General features: G+C 39.7%; 1 protein-coding gene across 10 annotated transcripts in view; it reads right to left on the bottom strand.

The window, feature by feature from the left end:
• The window catches only part of ZHX3 (zinc fingers and homeoboxes 3), a 139,870-nt gene that overhangs the window by 56,797 nt on the left and 62,066 nt on the right, over positions 1-21,007 (bottom strand). For 8 of the 10 annotated variants that reach the window (XM_067012081.1, XM_067012082.1, XM_067012086.1 and 5 more), the window contains one exon: positions 8,405-8,507. The gene's annotated coding sequence lies outside the window, so the exon portion shown is untranslated. Of the gene's footprint in view, positions 1-4,243; positions 4,549-8,404; positions 8,508-21,007 lie in introns of those variants that run through there. The other 2 variants (XM_067012083.1, XM_067012088.1) reach the window with 1 other exon arrangement.

The raw sequence follows: 21,007 nt of genomic DNA, 5'->3' as shown, positions 1-21,007 counted from the left end.
AAACAGAATCCCTAATCAGGTGGTTGCCTGAGGAACAAATTTAGAACTTCTAAGAAGGTTTTCAACCTACGTACGCAGCAAGCCCAGCTTTGCAGCAAGCAGAATGTTTGCCCCAGGCCACTGTGGCATCTCGCCTCCTGTGAACAGAGCAAGATGTACTCTGACAGAGTCCAACCCTCCAAATCCTTCCCAGGCTCCATGCAGACTCCCAATCTGGTGTCCCTTTGCAGCATTCTTCATTTGAACAAGTCATAAACCCCTCGCTTTTAAGATTTTTCTGTTTATAGGGCTTTAATTTGGCCTCTAATGACCAAAGAGGGACTTTCATCTCCACATGCCTCCAGAGGATCACTTGGATCTGGTCATCCCTGCATGGATGTGCACCAATTTTCAGGCCATTTTGGGCTCAGCAGCAAATGCTGAGCAGTATCTTCAGAGAACCCCAGGGTACTAAGTGATAACCACCCATGGCTCTATTTAAGACTGGTTTGGATTTTTTTTTCCCTAAGTGCATTATCTTGCATTGTCTAATTTTCTATCTACTTGGCCTCATAAAATTTTCAGAAAAATTTCCCATCAGCATAGCTTTTTACTACTGTACCCTTGAAGAAGGTCTAGGAAATCCAACATATCTGGAATGAGCCTCGAGGCAACACTGTGAGAGGTCATCATTAACATTTACCCACTTGGAGAAGGGACCATAACTCTAAGCTTTCTTTCCTCTTCTTAAGACAGTTTCTACCCAGAATCTAATAGTTTCTCTATCCCATGATGGCTTTTTACTTAAAAGAAAAATGAGATAGAGAAAAAACAGAAAATTTTAAATTTTGAGCTAATTTTAGACTTATAGAAAAGTTACAAAAATAGTACAGAGAGTTTCCTTATGTCCCTGACCCAGCTTCCCCAAATCTTACATAACCATAGTAACTGAACAGAACCAGGGCATTAATATTGGCACAGTACTATTAACTAAACCAAAGATCTTATTCATATTACACCAGTTTTTTTCTACTAATGTCCTTTTTCTGTCCCAGGATCCTATCCAGGATCCCCATGGTATTTCGTCATTATTTCTTAGTCTCCTGTGATCTGTGACAGCTTCTCAGTCTTCCTTGTTATTCATGCCCTCGACGCTTTTCAAAAGTATTAATCAGTTATTTTGTTGAATGTCCCTTGATTTGGGTTTGCCTGATGTTTTCTCATGATTACACTGAGGTTATGCATTTCTGGCAAAAATGGCACACAAATGATGTTGTGTTCTTCTTAGTGCATCATATCATGGGGTTCCTCGATGTTGCTTGTCTTATTACTGGTGATGCTGACCTTGATCTCTTGGCTAAGGTGCTTTCTGCACTATAAAGTTACTATCTTTTCTTTCCTTTATAGATAATAAATAAGTTGAAGGAGCTGATTTGAGACTATGCAAATTTCTGGCAAAGGTTTCTTAAAGGATTACTGGCTCCCTCATTCACAAGCCCGCTAACTTTCCTTAAAAACGCCAAGAGGTTAGTTGATAGTATTTCCCCTTATTATGTTTGTCATGCAAGCACTCTGTTATTACTTTTTCGTTTGTTCAATGAGATTTATTTTTCTTCTACTTGTAAAAATAGCACATCTTCATTGTCAAAGAAAATATGACATGTTCATAAACATGGCTTTAGAGATTAGTACCTATTATGGACTAAACGCTTGTGTCGCCCTCCCTCCAAATTCATGTTGGAATTCTTACCCCCAATGTGATGGTACGAGGACATGGGGCCTTCGGGAGATAATTAGGTCATCACAGTGGAACCCTCATGAATGGGATTAGTGCCCTTATCAAAGGGACCCTAAAGAGCTCTCTCACCGCTCTCCACCACACGAGGCTACAAGAAGAAAAAGGCCATCTGCAACCCGGAAGAGGGCCCTCACCAGAACCCGACCATGCTGGCAACCAGCCACCAGGACAGTGAGAAAAAAATGTCTTTTGTTTATAAGCCACCCCTATTTTGTTACAGCAGCCTAAACTAAAATAGCAACTCTCTATATAAATGTAGATATAGATATAGATATATAGATATCAGTGAACCTCTTTTCCTCTTTTAATACCACTGGAGTCAGATACCATGGGCTTATTCATTAAGTCCCAGCCCCACCACGGACTTCAGGAAAGTTACTTAATTTGTGTGCTGGTTTGCCCAGCACCTGTTATTTGCTGATGGGATGAGCAAAATTAAATATTTTGGGGGAAGAACTATTCAGAAAGGTAGAGGTAAAAATTTTATGGTCTGTGTTTAATGGAAGTCAACACACAGCCATGGGGAAGGTGAGGTCACACAGTAGACATCTGCAACTCCAGATGCCACATGTGGACAAAGGTTCAAAGTGTTCACTGCTAAATTCCTTAATGACCGGAAAGGCTACCTGATCCCCAGGATTTGCCTATTTCCAGTTTACCAAGTGAGGCTCCAACAGACTGTAAATTTATCACTTATTTGCGTGGCCCAAATACAATCAGGAAAAGGTTATTACCTCTCCCACTATTTTCCCCCAGAACAATAACAACAACAGGAACAGCTAACAATGGTGGAACACTCAACTCGCACTGGACACTGTGCCTTCTAAGCCCGTTACGTGCACTGGTTCATTCAACTCTCATCACAGTCCTTGCTAGGAGGTATTATTATTGCCTCCAGTTTACAGATAAGGAAAATGAGGCACAAAGAAGTTACAAAAAGTAACTTGCTCAAGGTCATTCAGCTAGTAGCTGGTAGAGCCACAATCTGAACACAGGCAAGCCTAGTTCCAGAGCGCAGGCACTTAGCACTATGCTCTCCTGTCGTCAGAGAATGCAAGAACACATTATCATCTAGAAGAGAGAGACAGTCCATGAATTCAAGTTCCAGGTGAAGCTGAACCGAACAAAAGATTCACGTGACAGATGAAAACCACTTCCAGAATGGAAAGACCTGAGAGAAGAAACAAGAAGGGGTTCTCAGGATCGCACACATAATTAGCAATCAAAGTGGGACACTAAGACAACAGCCTGGAAACATTTGAAAACAATGCGTAGAAAAGGACTCCAAGTTGACAAGTTAAACAAGCAGGTTATGTGAAAGGGAATCCAGCAGTTACTTTTGATTTTTCTTTTTTTTTAAGTAACAGAAACCCAGAGACAAGGCGATCTAAAATATAAGACCTCAAAGGAAAAGAGATGAGTGAATCAGAATACTTCAAACTGTCATCTCTAAACAAACAAAATGATGCCAACCCCCTAGGCCAGATGCTCTTGTCATTCCTCTACCACCAAGATGTCTCCAAGAGCTGTGGTCAACAACGCTGTCTGCATTTCCTCAGCTGGTCTGACTCCAGTGTGAGCTGACCTCCGTACTCTGTGGACTGAGCACGGTGGGATCACTATCAATTTTCTAACTGAGAAAACTAGTGGCTGAGCTTCTCCTTCTCCTTATCCTGTTGGACCCTCTGGGTGAGTGGCCACTGCCCCTCGTAGGAAACCATCTCTTCCACACCACTCTTTTCTGCTTCTCCCCTACCTCTTCCTCCAGCATCAGCTTGGCATTCAGGCCTGGTTTGCAATCCCACTTACTAGCTTAGCAACAATGCCTTGGAGCCCTAGTTTCCTGGCCCACAAAGTAGGGTAGTAATAATTTCCACACACAGGGCTTTTAAAAAGATAAAGTAAGCCATCTGAAAAAGCTCTCACCACCCCGTGCAGGACATGTATTACAGGGCTCAGTACATTTTGACTTCCTGCACATAAAGACTGGTCTTGGCCAGGAAACCAACCTAAGCCCTTTTTTCTGCCTACATGCTCTAACAGGGGGAACTTTATATCTATTCCATGGCTTTGACCTCCTCCTTGGAGCAAGTATATCTCACAACCTTTATCTCCAGCCCCTACATCTCAACTGAGTTTCTAACTCATATTTCCAATTACTCCTAGATATGTTTTCCTACACCTGTTGACAATTTTTTAAACTCAGGAAGTCCTAAAATGCTCTCTCTCCAAAGTAGCCTCTGCGACCCCCTCCCACAACATCCACCCCATGACATAAGGTAGTCGATATTTCCACCGTCTGTTATTACCTTCCCTAAAACAAACAAACAAGAAAACCCTCTAAGTCATCCTCTAATCCCAATCTCACCTGAGTCAGGAATTAGTATTTTTAGGTTCTACCTCAAAACACCTCATCTTCTCCATCGCCACTGCTACCACCTTGTTTAAGTTCTCATCATCTCTTACCTGGATGACTGCCACAGCTGCTCAACTGACTTCCTCCCTGCAGTCCGTGCTTCACATGACAGCCAGAGTTATCTTCCTAAAAACAGGCTTGAACAGAGTACTCCCCTGCTTTAAAACCTTTCTGGTGCAGCCGCAGAAAGCCGAAACTTGTTGGTCAGGCACTCGAGGCACTTCGCAATCTGGCCCCAACATCCCTTTGTCCAGTCTCATCTCCAGTCACTTAGGTACCTTCAGACTTTTGCCCATTCGCTTTATCCTCTATCCTGCAAAGCCCTACTGGCACAGTAACACTCAGCATTCAGAATGCCTTCGCTGACTCACCAAACATCATTCCCTCCCTCCCTCCCTCCCTCCCTGTGTCTCCAGGACACCTGACACATCACATCTTTCGCCATTGTGGGTTTGCATGCATGCCACCTCCTCAACCAGAAAGGGACCTTGAAGGCAAGGACAGAGCTACCTTTCTCTTTGTATCTCCTGCACCTAGCTCAGTGTCTGTCCAGCTCAGAGTGAGACTTCAGTAGTTGTTAACTAACTTAATCAAGAATAACAAAATACTTATGAGTATCAAGCTGAAACCTAGAAGAATTAGTGCACCTCACAGAACAAATGTAAAATGTGAAGGGTAAAAATATCTGGGGTAGATGAGAAGTAGGAAGAGGGGATGCCAAAACAGGGAGAAACTGAGTTTCCTTATATGGAAGGAAAGGAAAGTTCCTGCTTTTGCTTTGATGATAGTAAATAAATTTAGGGAACAAATGTTATTTTTAGCACTAAGAGAATTGTTCACGTCTAAATTTTGTCTTAAAGTTAAAAAGAAGAAAAGGACACTCCATAAAACAGAAGGTGTAACAGGAAAGAGACAACTAAGCAATACAAAAATTAAGAAATTATACACAGAATTATACACAGAAAACATAACAAATGCAAAAGCAATCATAAATTAAAGATGCTAAATTCACACATAAGTTATAGAATCTTCAAGATTGGTTGAACAGAAGACAAAATCTGACAACATTCTGCTTGAAATAACAGAGCTCTGAAATAATAGTGAAATTAGAAAATATAACAAAATCACCACACAAGAAATTTATAGACTATTAAAAAAAAGAACAGAGGATAAGCACTGCTTTAAGTATTGTCAGAAAACAAAGATTCTAAAATACTTAACTAGACCAACATCTTTGAAAAAATAAATAACTACACCCCCGCCCCCAAAGCAACTTGCCTCTGATGGTTTATTAGTGGATCATTTCAAACTCTCCAGAAACAAACAAAACATATTATAGAAAACATATCTAAAAAAGATATAAGTTATCTAGTTCATTCTATGAACCCAATTCTAAAACTGGCAGAGAAAATGAAGAGAGAAAACTACAGGTGAAGCGTACTTAAAATTTATGCTCAAAAATTTAAAAAAAAAAAAACAGTAAAGAGAATCTAGGAATAGGTTAAAATTTTAAATTGTGTCATGTCATCAGATAGCAAATATTCATTTGTTAAACTCCAACAGATATTCTTAATTTTAAAATTCTAAAACTAATAATAAAGGTATACTTTCTTACCCTTTTTAGAGTATCTATTTAAAACCAAATGTCAACAGTATACTTCAAGGAAGAAATGAGACATGCAGTCATTAAAAACAGGCACAAAGTGAAGCAACATTTTATCATCACTGTTAATTAATATAGGATCAGAAGTGCCTTCCAAAACAAAGCAACATGAAAACGAATAAGAAATAGAAATACAATAAAGGAAGAGGAAAAAATTTTAATATATATAACACCACTGTAACTTGCAAACCCAAAGGAATCACTTAAATGGTTACGATGAGCTTAAAGTGACCAAAGTCATCACCAGTATAGAAAAATCAACACTATTTCTGGTCCTCAAACTTGACCACAGTGAAAATCACCCTGGCAGATTTTTTAAATGCCAATGCTTACAACTCACCCCAGACAAACTGCCTCAGCATCTTTGGTGGTGGGACAAGGCATTAGTAATTTATAATGCTTCTAAGTTGATTCTAATGTGCAGCTAACTCGAGATACCACTACTCTATACGTAATTATCTAAGTGTCTAAAAAACGCAACGCACAACCATTTGTAATATTCGCAAATAGGAAGAGAAAGATTGCTGTAAGGCAACAGGAGTGCAAAAGAAGAAGCCCAAAAGGGGACATAGTTAGCTCCTGTGCTTGCAGTTCAGGCAAAGAGGAAGACAGCCGCCCAAGTTATTGGACAGAGACATGACCCATGGCAACAATGGAACAGTGGCAGCAAGAGATAATTAGTCTCAGTCTAAGTGCTACTGAAATCAGAACCATGCATGAAGATTTAACAGAGGCTGAGGAGGTTCAAGATTACTTGCATACCTGTGCGAGGTTACATGTGAGATCAATTCCTAGAAATGCAATTGCTGAGTCAAATGGTATGTGCCTTTGAAAGTGAAAGATTAATTTTAAAAGACCTTAAAGGTGAAACAGAAAAGGCATGATGTGTAGAATAAACAAAACATCACATTTGATAGGTAGGAAGAGTGGAGTGGGAGACAGGAGGGAAGCTGGAGCTAGGCGAGGTGGCTCAGTGCTGCCAGGGGTAGGTAGGGAGACTGACATCACAGAAAATTCCTGGTGATTCCAATTTGGCTTTGGCCTTCACATTCACTTTGCCCCCACAGCAGAGACCTGAAGGAGAAGGCGGCCAGGAGCCACGTGGCTACCTGGGAGGAAAAGATTCCAGGACTGACTGAAGAACCGTAAGGAGATCAGCGTGACTGACGCAGAGTCGCTGTGAAGGTGAGCGCTAGAAAATGTGTGCACAAGTGCACTTGTAATAAACTTGCCTTATGCCGTTTTTAGTTTACAGGATTGATATACAAAGCCATTAAATAGTTTTTACTCCACCTTCCAACTCAAAGTTAAAGAATGAGAAAACTGGAATATACCTTCTGTCTAACAGTAGGCCTGCCACAATCCACCCTGAGACAGGAAGTTCCACAAGTGACAGTTGTCAGGAAATTCCCATGGGCTGGGTGGCCCAGGCTTGTGGGGAGGGAGTGATGTTGCCATGGAGTTACCCAAGTCAGGCTGCTGTGCACAGAACTTCCATTATATACCAGCAATGACCCTGACTCCATTTCCTCCCCTTTCTTTCCAAAAAGTTCTACTCATTAAGGTTCTTAACTTTATAATGATAAATAAGGTAGTAAATTTCCTTTATTTAAAAAACTTTAACAACAAAACCCCTCAAAATCTAAGCCTGTGAGTGGCTCAGTAACAGAATAAACTGAGTTCCCAACTCATATATGTATATACATATGTGTATATGTATATACATATATGAGTATATAACTTTACTAGGGCACATCTAGTTCATCAAGGGGAGGCTATGCCTATTTACATTAATTATTGGCCAGTCAGCTTTGTCTTTTTTTTTTTTTTTAATTTTTTTTTTTTAGATTTTTGTGTGTGTGGTACGTGGGCCTCTCACTGTTGTGGCCTCTCCCGTTGCAGAGCACAGGCTCCGGACGCGCAGGCTCGGCGGCCATGGCTCACGGGCCCAGCCGCTCCGCGGCATGTGGGATCTTCCCGGACCGGGGCACGAACCCGCGTCCCCTGCATCAGCAGGCGGATTCTCAACCACTGCGCCACCAGGGAAGCCCCAGCTTTGTCTTTAGTATTAATTTTCCACAGAGCACTATCACACATCCTATAGATAGCCTGAGAACATGGCTTGGATAATTTGGTATTCAAACCAGTGTTTTTCAAGTCAGTCATTTAATAAAGCAGAAGTATGTTTTGCACTCAGACTAAAAAATTGACCTTGAACTAAACCTGCACATCACAAGAGACACAACACACAACTCTTTTATAATACCCAATGGTCAACCTAAGATATAACAGGTTCCTATCAAGTGATCTAAGAAGTCACCTAAATTGTATATTCAATACAGATATTTTTAGATTAATCCAAATGATTAAAAGAATCATTTGATCAAAGAGCTCAGCAATAAAAATCAAGGAAGGAGAAAATAAAGAATGTTTAACAGCAACACAAAGATTAAATACAGCCATAAAGACTTAGGCATGACAAAGTAATGGTAATTGATATGGCAAGAAACCTAAATTCAGAAGTGTACTATTTACCCAGGAAGCATACCTTTTCCTCACTTCTTTGGTTTCTCCAGTTTCTCTCTTCTCTTTGTGCAGCCCCATATGCATCTTTAAAGGTTCACTCGTTGCTTCTGCAGTTGTATCCAGTCCTGCAAAAGAAGCGACAAACCCTCACTTCATGAGAAAAGAGATAAAGTGTATTCTAGGATGCTGAGTTATCCAATCTCATCAATCTCCTTTCCTAACTCATTTTCACCAGAACTACACACAAACAGAAAAACCAAGGGGGTGGGGAGAGTAAGAAGAGGTCACTAAAATACAAACTAGCAATTTTAAATGATTAAAAATGCTAGTAGTAACTGAAAAATATCAATGGAAAAAAGGCAAACTTGATTGTCTCTGATGATAGAGCAGAACAAGATGATTCATTAAAATCTCTTTCCACCAATGAGTTTCCATCTTTCTCTCCTGGCTAAGTTTGAGATGGCTTAGCAGAAATGATCAAATTAACTGATGTGTGGCACTTCCCTGGTGGCACAGTGCTTAAGACTCCTCACTCCCAATGCAGGGGGCCCAGGTTCAATCCATGGTCAGGGAACTAGATCCCACATGCATGCCGCAACTAAGAGTTCACATGCTACAACTAAGGAGCCCACGAGCCACAACTAAGGAGCCCGCCTGCCGCAACTAACACCCGACACAACCAAATAAATAAATAAATAATACTTTTAAAAATTAACTGATGCATAGCCTTACAACTTCAAGTGTGAGTACCATTAAGGATGTGCTATTTTCTGATGCTCTTCCATTCAAAGCCCTGGGGTTTTCCTGACATGGATTCTAGAGGTACAAAAAATGGTCTAGACTGAGTTCCAGGCTAAGGAGCTATGTTATCTTCATCTTTTGTCTCTGACCCTTATCCCTACGTCATCCCATTCTACCCAATGACAGACACATGGTAGCTCTTGGTGAATGAATGAGACAGTAACTATGTTTTCAACAAATGACCAGAAATGCTTCACATGATCTTAAAATTACTTGGGAAGCAGTTGAAAAACCACTGCTTTTGAGTTCTTTATTTCTTTCCCAAAGCATTCTATTTGGTTGAGATGCCCAGTAAAATGGCCCTCAAGTGAGTATACCAGAGGGTCTCAGAACTTCAAATGGTGCATAGGTACACGAGAGAGCCGGGACTATGAGTATCTGAATGTAAACAAGTTTGCCCCTCAAAAAAGCACCCTGGACACTTCCCTGGTGGTCCAGTGGTTAAGAATCCACCCTCCAGTGCAAGGGATGTGGGTTCGATCCCTGGTCAGGGAACTAAGATCCCACATGCCACGGGGCAACTAAGCCCATGCGTCACGATTAAAGAAGCCGCGCGCCGCAAGAAAGACCCAGCGCAGCTCCGAGTGATCTTTCCCCATCGTTCTTATGTCTTTAGCATACACATGTCAAGCTTTTACTCTGTGTCAGGCACTGTTCTAAAAGCTTTAACTACGTTAACTAACTCAACCTTTATAACAACCCTATGAGGTAGATTCTATTATTCTAATTGCTCAGAGGAGGAGACTAAAGCACAGAAAGGTTAAGAAAATTGTGCAAGGGAATGCACTATATGCTGCCATTCACAGGCAGGGGTTCCTGGGCACACATGATCTTGCAGGAAGCTGTAGTCTCATCTACCGATTTCACGTTCTTCTATAGCTCTTATGGTATATAGTAGTAGCTCAATGGCTAAATTAGCTCTTGTTGGAAAACTGTCCTAATTATAATTTATTAAAAATTTTAAATTCTCCACCACTTAAAAAACTGACCTTTTCATAATTTAAAAAATTATCCAGTGAACATCACAAAAAGGAACTCTTCCTAATTTTGTGGAAATCAGAAGCAATCATGATGTTCAGCTGTTTACATTCACCCACTACTTCAGATTATTACATTTATTACAGTTATTTTGCCATGCTTACCAGATCCCTTCTAACTTTAAAATTTCAAATCCCTCACTCAAGCAAGGCATTTATTCCTTGCTCTCTAGTTCAGCTGATTGGGACCCAATGCTAATGATGCCAAAAGATGTGGGTTCAATCCACTACAAAACACTTCGCTTTGTTTGCTTCAAGTCTGCAAACCCTTAACCTGGATGGCACATTGTGGGTCATGAGAGGAGCCAGGTGGAAGCATGCAAGACACCTAGCATAAATAACATCTGCTTGAGAAACAAGTCCACATACAACACAGGGGCAGGAGCATGACCCTGAGGCAGAAGCATCAACTCCATACATAAAGAAAAGCTTCATGATCACTGGCAAAGCACTTCTACCTTTCTGAGTAAGACACTCTTCTCAAGCTCAGATCTTTTAGCCAGAATCTAACTTAAAGTCCCTCCTTCAAAAAACAAAACAGGTATAAGATTAAAATAAGAAACTAAGGTTTTTGGTTTTTGCACAAGTTGTGCTTGATCTGAAAAAAAAATTTCTTATTCCTGACAGCAATTCCACTTACAATAAAAAGCACTCGTAATGGCTTTCGAAAGTGTCACAGAAGTCTCTAGCAGTGCAACACAGCAAACCACCAGAAAAATCTTACTGCAATTCCATATGTATATCTCACATTCTTTAAAAATTACTCCTAATTTTCATAAAACCAAAAGCTGCTCCATCTCCAAATAATATAAAGTTATTTTAAACATGCTCTTTCAAATTAAATGAAGAGACCAAATCCTATCAGTCCAGATCACATTTTAAAACAATCAAGGGCCCACTCAAGGTATAAGTTTTAACAGCTTCCACAAGTAAAAAAGAAAAGGCTATATTCCTTAACTGTTATTCTATGAAGAAACCCACTAGGGATCATCTGTCTTCATGTTTTCTTGCCCACAGCTGGAAAGAACTTTCCCAATGTACTAATGCTACAAAGCACATGGATTCCAACAGTCACAAGGTAACTATGACAGCAAAGCCACAGTTATTTATGAGATCACAAAAACTATATGATGTAATTTTTTTAGTTTGAGGGAAAATTCACACAACATAAAATTCACCATTTTAATGTGTACAATTCAATGGCATTTAGTATATTCACAATGCTGTACAACCCTCACCTGTATCTAGTTCCAAAACATTTTAGTCATCCCCAAATGAAATGTTGTACTCATAAAGCAGTCACTACCATTCCCCCTGCTCCAGCCCCTGGCAACCACTAATATGCTCTTTGTCTCAATGAATTTATCTATTCCGGATATTTCACATAAATGTAATCACACAATATGTGACCTTTTGCGTCTGCCTTCTTTCACTTAGCATGGTGTTTTGAGGCACTCCCACATTATAGCTGCATCAGTACTTTACTCCTTTTTATGGCTAAAAAATATTCCATTGTATGGATAAATCACATTTTGTTCACCCATTCACCCACTGATGGACATCTGGGTTGTTCCTACCTTTTGGCTACTGTGAGTAGTGCTGCTAGGAACATCTGTGTACAAGTACTTGTTTGAATACCTGTCTTCAATTATTTGGGGTATGCACCCAGAGGTGAAACTGCTGGGTCATATGGTAAGTCTATATTTAACTTTCTGAAGAACTATAAAACTGTTCTCCATGGTGGCTACACAATTTTACATTCTCGCCAGCAAAGCACAAGGGTCCAACATCCTCACCAACACTTCATATTTTCTATTTGGGATGTTTTTAAATTATAGCCATCCTTGTGGGTGTGAAGTAGTATCTCATTATGGCTGATTTGCATTTCCTTAATGACCAATGACGTTGCACATCTTTTCATATAATTGTTAGCCATTTGTATATCTTCTTTGGATAAATGTCCAATGAAATCTTTGCCCATATTTTAAGTGGGTTGTTTTTCTTTTTGTTGTTGGGTTGTTAGAGGTCTTTTTTTTTTAATGTATTATAGATACTAGGCCCCCTTCTCAGATTTGCATATTTTCTCCCATTCTGTAGACTGTCTTTCCACTTTCTTAATAATGTCATTTAGTTAGGAACTCTGCAGCGGGGAGAGGAAGCACATCGAAAAGAGGGCCTCTGGAGTGTGGGCTTCCGGAGTGTGGAGCCGTGTGGCTGACAGGGTCTAGGTGCTCCAGCAGGGTGTCAGGCCTGTGCCTCTGAGGTGGGAGAGCCGAGTTCAGGACATTGGTCCACCAGAGACCTCCTGGCTCCACGTAATATCAAACAGCAAAAGCTCTCCCAGAGATCTCCATCTCAATGCTAAGACCCAGCTCCACTCAACGACCAGCCAGCTACAGTGTTGGAAACCCTATGCCAAACAACTAGCAAGACAGGAACACAACCCCACCCATTAGCAGCAAAGAGGCTGCCTAAAATCAGAATAAGGCCACAGACACCCCAAAACACACCACCGGACACAGTCCTGCACATCAGAAAGACAAGATCCAGTCTCATCCACCAGAACACAGGCACCAGTCCCCTCCACCAGAAAATCTACACAAGCCACTGAACCAACCTTACCCACTGGGGGAAGACATGAAAAACAACGGGAACTACAAACCTGCAGCCTGCGAAAAGGAAACCCCAAACACAGTAAGTTAAGCAAAATGAGTAGATAGAGAAACACACAGCAGATGAAGAAGCAAGGTAAGAACCCACCAGACCAAACAAAAGAAGAGGAAATATGCAGTCTACCTGAAAAAGAATTCAGAGTAATGATAGTAAAGAGATGCAAAATCTTGGAAATAGAATGGAGAAAATACAAGAAACGTTTACAAGGACCTAGAAGAACTAAAGAGCAAACAAACAATGATGAACAACACAATAAATGAAATTTAAAATTCTCTAGAAGGAATCAATAGCAGAATAACTGAGGGAGAAGAATGGATAAGTGACCTGGAAGATAAAATAGTAGAAAAAACTATCACAGAGCAAAATAAAGAGAAAAGAATTAAAAGAATTGAGGACAGTCTCAGAGACCTCTGGGACAACATTAAACACACCAAAATTCGAATTACAGGGGTCCCAGAAGAAGGAGAGAAAAAGAAAGAGACTGAGAAAATACTTGAAGAGATTACAGTTGAAAACTTCCCTAATATGGGAGAGGAAATAGTCAATCAAGTCCAGGAAGCACAGAGAGTCCCATACAGGATAAATCCAAGGAGAAACACACCAAGACATATTAATCAAACTATTAAAAATTAAATACAAATAAAAAATATTAAAAGCAGCAAGGGAAAAACAACAAATAACATACAAGGGAATCCCTATAAGGTTAACAGCTGACCTTTCAGCAGAAACTCTGCAAGCCAGAAGGGAGTGGCAGGACATATTTAAAGTGATGAAAGGGTAAAACCTACAACCAAGATTACTCTACCCAGCAAGGATCCCATTCAGATTCAACAGAGAAATTAAAACCTTAACAGATAAGCACAAGCTAAGAGACGTCAGCACCACCAAACCAGCTTTACAACAAATGCTAAAGGAACTTCTCTAGGCAGGAAACACAAGAGAAGGAAAAGACCTACAATAACAAATCCAAAACAATTAAGAAAATGGTTAATAGGAACATACATATCAACAATTACCTTAAATGTAAATGGATTAAATGCTCCAACCAAAAGACAAAGACTGGCTGAATGGATACAAAAACAAGGCCTGTATATATGCTGTCTACAAGAGACCCACTTCAGACCTAGGGATACATACAGACTGAAACTGAGGGGATGGAAAAAGATATTCCATGCAAATGGAAATCAAAAGAAAGATGGAGTAGCAATTCTCATATCAGCCAAACTAGACTTTAAAATAAAGACTATTACAAGAGATAAAGAAGGACACTACATAATGATCAAGGGATCAATCCAAGAAGAAGATGTAACAATTGTAAATATTTATGCAACCAACATAGGAGCACCTCAATACCTAAGGCAAGTGTTAACAGCCATAAAAGGGGAAATCGACAGTAACACAATCATACTAGGGGAGTTTAACACCCCACTTTCACCAATGGACAGATCATCCAAAATGAAAATAAATAAGGAAACACAAGCCTTTAAATGATATATTAAACCAGATGGCTTAATTGATATTTATAGGACATTCCACCCAAAAACAACAGAATACACTTCTCAAGTGCTCATGGAACATTCTCCAGGATAGATCATATCTTGGGTCACACATCAAGCCTTGGTAAATTTAAGAAAATTGAAATCATATCAAGTATCTTTTCCGACCACAACGCTATGAGAGCAGATATCAATTACAGGAAAAAAATCTGTCAAAAATACAAACACATGGAAGCTAAACAATACAGTACTAAATAACCAAGAGATCACTGAGGAAATCAAAAAATACCTAGAAACAAATGACAATGAGAACATGATGACCCAAAACCTATGGATGCAGCAAAAGCAGTTCAAAGAGGGAAGTTAATAGCAATACAATCCTACCTCAAGAAACAAGAAACATCTCAAATCAACAACCTAACCTTACACCTAAAGCAATTAGAGAAAGAAGAACAACAACAAAAAAACCACCAAAGTTAGCAGAAGGAAAGAAATCATAAAGATCATATCAGAAATAAATGAAAAGTAAATGAAGGAAACAATAACAAAGATCAATAAAACTAAAAGCTGGTTCTTTGAGAAGATAAAAGTGATAAATCATTAGCCAGACTCAACAAGAAAAAAAGGGAGAAGACTTAAATCAATAGAATTAGAAATGAAAAAGAAGAAGTAACAACTGACACTGAAGAAATACAAAGGATCATGAGAGATTACTACAAGCAACTATATGCCAATAAAATGGACAACCTGGAAGAAATGGACAAATACTTAGAAAAGCATAACCTTCCAAGACTGAACCAGGAAGAAACAGAAAATATAAACAGACCAATCACAAGCACTGAAATTGAGACTGTGATTTAAAATCTTCGAACAAACAAAAGCCCAGGACCAGATGGCTTCACAGGCAAATTCTATCAAACATCTAGAGAAGAGCTAATACCTATCCTTCTCAAACTCTTCCAAAATATAGCAGAGGGAGGAACACTCCCAAACTCATTCTATGAGGCCACCATCACCCTGATACCAAAACCAGACAAAGATGTCACAAAGAAAGAGAACTACAGGCCAGTATCACTGATGAACACAGATGCAAAAATCCTCAACAAAATACTAGCAAACGGAATCCAACAGCACATTAAAAGGATCATACACCATGATCAAGTGGGGTTTATCCCAGGAATGCAAGGATTCTTCAATATATGCAAATCAATCAATGTGATAAGCCATATTAACAAATTGAAAGATAAAAACCACATGATCATCTCAATAGATGCAGAGAAAGCTTTCAACAAAATTCAATACCTATTTATGATAAAAATGCTCCAGAAAGTAGGCATAAAGGGAACTTACCTCAACATAATAAAGTCCATATATGACAAACCCACAGCCAACATCGTTCTCAATGGTGAAAAAAATGAAAGCATTTCCTCTAAGATCAGCAACAAGACAAGGTTGTCCACTCTCACCACCATTATTCAACATAGTTTTGGAAGTTTTAGCCACAGCAATCAGAGAAGAAAAAGAAATAAAAGGAATCCAAATTGGAAAAGAAGAAGTAAAGCTGTCACTGTTTGCAGATGACATGATACTATACACAGAGAATCCTGAAGATGCTACCAGAAAACTACTACTAGAGCTAATCAATGAATTTGTTAAAGTTGCAGGATACAAAGTTAATGCACAGAAATCTCTTGCATTCCTATACACTAATGATGAAAAATCTGAAAGAGAAATTAAGGAAACACTCCCATTTACCAGTGCAACAAAAACAATAGACTACCAAGGAATAAACCTACCTAAGGAGACAAAAGACCTGTATGCAAAAAACTATAAGACACCGATGAAAGAAATTAAAGATGATAGAAACAGATAGAGATATACCAAGTTCTTGGATTGGAAGATATAATATTGTGAAAATGACTATACTACCCAAAGCAATCTATAGATTCAATGCAATCCCTATCAAACTACCAATGGCATTATTCACAGAACTAGAACAAAAAATTTCACATTTGTATGGAAACACAAAAGACCCCGAATCGCCAAAGCAATCTTGAGAAAGAAAAACGGAGCTGGAGGAATCAGGCTCCTGGACATCAGACTATACTACAAAGCTACAGTAATCAAGACAGTATGGTACTGGCACAAAAACAGAAATATAGCTCAATGGAACAGGATAGAAAGCCCAGAGGTAAACCCACACACATATGGTCACCTTATCTTTGATAAAGGAGGCAAGAATATACAATGGAGAAAAGACAGCCTCTTCAATAAGTGGTGCTGGGAAAACTGCACAGCTACATGTAAAAGTATGAAATTAGAACACTCCCTAACACCATACACAAAAATATCCTCAAAATGGATTAAAGACCTAAATGTAAGGCCAGACACTATCAAACTCTTAGAGGAAAATGTAGGCAGAACACTCTATGGCATAAATCACAGCAAGATCCTTTTTGACCCACCTCCTAGAGAAATGGAAATAAAAACAAAAATAAATAAATGGGACCTAATGAAACTTAAAAGCTTTTGCACAGCAAAGGAAAACATAAAGAAGATGAAAAGACAGCCCTCAGAATGGGAGAAAATATTTGCAAATGAAGCAACTGACAAAGGATTAATCTCCAAAATTTACAAACAGCTCATGCAGCTCAATATCAAAACAACAAACAATGCAATCCAAAAATGGGCAGAAGACCTAAATAGACATTTCTCCAAAGAAGATATACAGATTGCCAAAAAGCACATGAAAGGATGCTCAACATCGCTAATCATTAGAGAAATGAAAATCAAAACTACAATGAGGTATCACCTCACACCAGTCAGAATGGCCATCATCAAAAAATCTACAAACAATAAATGCTGGAGAGGGTGTGGAGAAAAGGGAACCCTCTTGCACTGTTGGTGGGAGTGTAAATTGATACAGCCACTAAGGAGAACAGTATGGAGGTTCCTTAAAAAACGAAAAATAGAACTACCATACGACCCAGCAATCCCACTACTGGGCATATACCCTGAGAAAACCATAATTCAAAAAGAGTCATGCACCACAATGTTCTTTGCAGCTCTATTTACAATAGCCAGGACATGGAAGCAATCTAAGTGTCCATCATCAGATGAATGGATAAAGAAGACGTGGCACATATATACAATGGAATATTACTCAGCCATAAAAAGAAACAAAATTGAGTTATTTGTAGTGAGGTGGATGGACCTAGAGTCTGTCATACAGAGTGAAGTAAGTCATAAAGAGAAAGACAAATACCGTATGCTAACACATATATATGGAATCTAAGAAAAAAAATGTCATGAAGAACCTAGGGGTAAGACGAGAATAAAAACACAGACCTACTAAAGAATGGACTTGAGGATATGGGGAGGGGGAAGGGTAAGCTGTGACAAAGTGAGAGAGTGGCATGGACATACACACACTACCAAACGTAAAATAGATAGCTAGTGGGAAGCAGCCGCATAGCACAGGGAGATCAGCTCAGTGCTTTGTGACCACCTAGAGGGGTGGGATAGGGAGGGTGGGAGGGAGGGAGACGCAAGAGGGAAGAGATATGGGGACACGTGTATATGTATAGCTGATTCACTTTGTTATAAAGCAGAAACTAACACACCATTGTAAAGCAATTATATTCCAATAAAGATGCTTTTAAAAAAATAATGTCATTTGATGCATAAAAGTTGTAAATTTTGATGAAGTCCAATGTATCTAATTTTTTCTATTGCTGCTCATGCCATTAGTGTCATTTCTAAGAATCCATTACCAAATTCAAGGTCATGAATATTTACCCTTATGTTTCCTTCTAAGAGTTTTGGCTCTTCCAATTAGGTCTTTGGTTCATTTTGAGTTAATTTTAGTATATGGTGTGAGGCTGGAATATAACTTCATTCTTTTGCACGTGGCTATCCAGTTTTCCCAGCACAATTTGTTGAAGAGACTGTCCTTTCCCCCACTGAATGGTCTTGGTACCCTTGTCAAAAATCAATTGACTATAGATAAATGGGTTTATCTCTGGACTTTCAATTCCATTCCATTGATCTACCTTGTCCATCCTTATGCCAGTTCCACATTGTTTTGATTATTTATTATTTTTTTAAGGTAAGAAGTGGATTTATTTAGAGAGATACACATTCCATAGACAGAATCCGGTCCATCTCAAAAGGCGAGAATGGTCCTAGGAGAAACATACTCCATAGACAGAGTGTGGGCCATCTCAGAAGGCGAGAGGCCTATTGTAGCTTTTTTAAAATTGGGAAGCATGAGTCCTTCAACTGTATCTTTCTTTTTCAAGATTGTTTTGACTATTCAGAGTCCCCGGCAATTTCATATGAATTTTAGGATCAACTTTTCCATTTCTGCAAAAAAGGCTGCCTGGATTTTGGGAGAGATTTCACTGAATCTGTAGAGCACCTTGGGTAGTATTGCCATCTTTATATCAAGCCTTCCAATCCATGGACATGGGATATCTTTCCATTCTATGACATAATTTTAAGTTACCTTAAAATGTCCTTGATAAGGTAATGCCATAACTTCCTTTAGTTGTCTGTCTACGTATATCCAGGTAATCTACTAAGTACAGCCTGGAGTAAGTCACAAATATGAAGTTTATATTTACCATGGGGAGCCCAGTATTCATATTCCAGAGAAGGAATGTCAACTATTCAGGGTCTTGCTGTTTGCTTTGGTCTATGCAAAAGGTTAGAACTCAAGGATTTTCAATTCCTTGATTTATAGTTAATTTTCATCTTCTATACACGCATGAATCTTGTATATTCCCTGATAAGAGTAAGTTGCTTAGCAGACTTCATAGAATGGTATAATGAAATCTCTTTCATATAGTTCAAATAAAAAAAATTGATCGTGAAATATTAGGCACTTTGCCAAAGATTGTGCTCAAACACCCTTGGTTAGTTAGAGCTTAAAGTATCAACTATAATTGGGAGGGAGGGGAGGAAGTCTTTAAAAGTCTTTTCTCTAAAAAAATTTTTGCTAATGACTATGAGAGAACAATTGTTTGAAGTTATAAACTATATAACTTGGGCTGGACACAATCTGTTCTTTGCACTCACCCGGCAAAATTAGAACTGAAGACAATATAGTAGCCCAGGAAAAATAACTATGGCTTTTTCTAAGAGTAGCAATTTCAAGGAATTTATAGATTCCCCAAAGTAAAAGTCATCTTAAAACCAGTGGACTATTAGTCTGAGGTGTAACGATTGCTTCAGTTCCCAAGTTTGGTGTCAACTTTTTGAAGCTTCCATTTATACCTCCTCTCAACATATGGGTCACATGGGACTCATGGTCCAAGGTGCTCCAGTAAGATCAAAAGAGGCTTTAAGAATCAAACTGCCTATAATTATAAATCAATCAGAAAATACCATCTGGTGTTGAGATAAACTAGCAAACAAATCCTGGGAAAAAGAAATCCAATTCCATGTATTTTGTCATCTATAATGAAACCAAAGGCAATAAAAATATCTTCTGGCAGGTGCTCAGGGTCAGTGCCTTGGCAGGGAATGTTAACTAAGGCAAAGTTAGAAGGTCTAGTTTTTAACCAGATAGTTTAAGTTGAAGAGGGAAAAAATAAGGAGGCAAGGGGAAAAATAGACCTGGGCAAGAAATGGGGGCCAGATAAGCAGGTAAGAACCTGACGCACTGAGGTAACAAACAACAGTCCAGGGAGAGGACAGCTAGCCTGGGGGGTACATGGAGTGGACAGCTTGCTGGCTGAGTTCACTGCCGAACATCAGAGGATCCTTTCAGCACAGTTATCAGCAAAGCTGGTCAGTATAACATCCGCAGTAGACTCACTCTCATGGCATGACTTTTACTACAAATTCTTCTAGAACTGGAAAGCCCTTATCACATGGCAGGTGGAGAGGGCACCCTCTCCTTTGGTCCTGCCACTGCCTAATGGGGGTCCTATCTTCAGAGATCACACCATTTCCCACTCTCTAAGAGCAGTTTCCACACACTGACTGAACAACTGTACTTCTCCCTCCATGCTTCCTCAGCTCTATCTGCACTCAGTTCATCTGACCCTGTGTCAAGATTCAGGGGAAAGGCAGGAGAAAGAGGCAGTGCCCAAGGAAGTGGGATAAAGGCCATATTTTCCTTCGTGGGAATAGGACAGATGGAAATGAACTCTATGAGGAGTGAAATGGGGAAGGGGAGTGCTGGGCCCTTCTCTGTCCCAGAGAGAAACATCCTGGGCCTCTCAAACCCAGAACTCGTAATTTCTGCTCTTGTGTAATAACGCTGAATATCTGAACGTGCGATAGCCCCTTGGGTCTGGGAGGAGTTTTTTCCCAATTAGCAAATCACATGCCCCAAGAGGCTGTGGGGTTTTTTATGTAGCTCTATTGGCAGAGCAGTCAGGGCCACATAGCAAGTGCTTCAAGTCATCTTGCTCCCCTCACCCCAGAAACCCCAGCAGAAGGGAGCCCAAAAGGGCACTCAGGCAACACCTGCTGTGGGGCCAGCTGGGGTGAGGAAGCACCCCACCCCACTCTCAGTGTAGTTACCACTCAGCATCCTGAGTAACCTCAAACAACTGCTGTGATTTGGATCTAATGTGGTAATGGTTCTCTTGGTCCCCAACTGGGTGT

This window comes from Kogia breviceps, chromosome 14 (assembly GCF_026419965.1).
Source record: "Kogia breviceps isolate mKogBre1 chromosome 14, mKogBre1 haplotype 1, whole genome shotgun sequence".
NCBI classification, from domain to species: Eukaryota; Metazoa; Chordata; class Mammalia; order Artiodactyla; family Physeteridae; genus Kogia; species Kogia breviceps.
The sequence above is the reverse complement of the archived record's forward strand: the minus strand, read 5'-3'. Positions and strand labels throughout refer to the sequence as shown.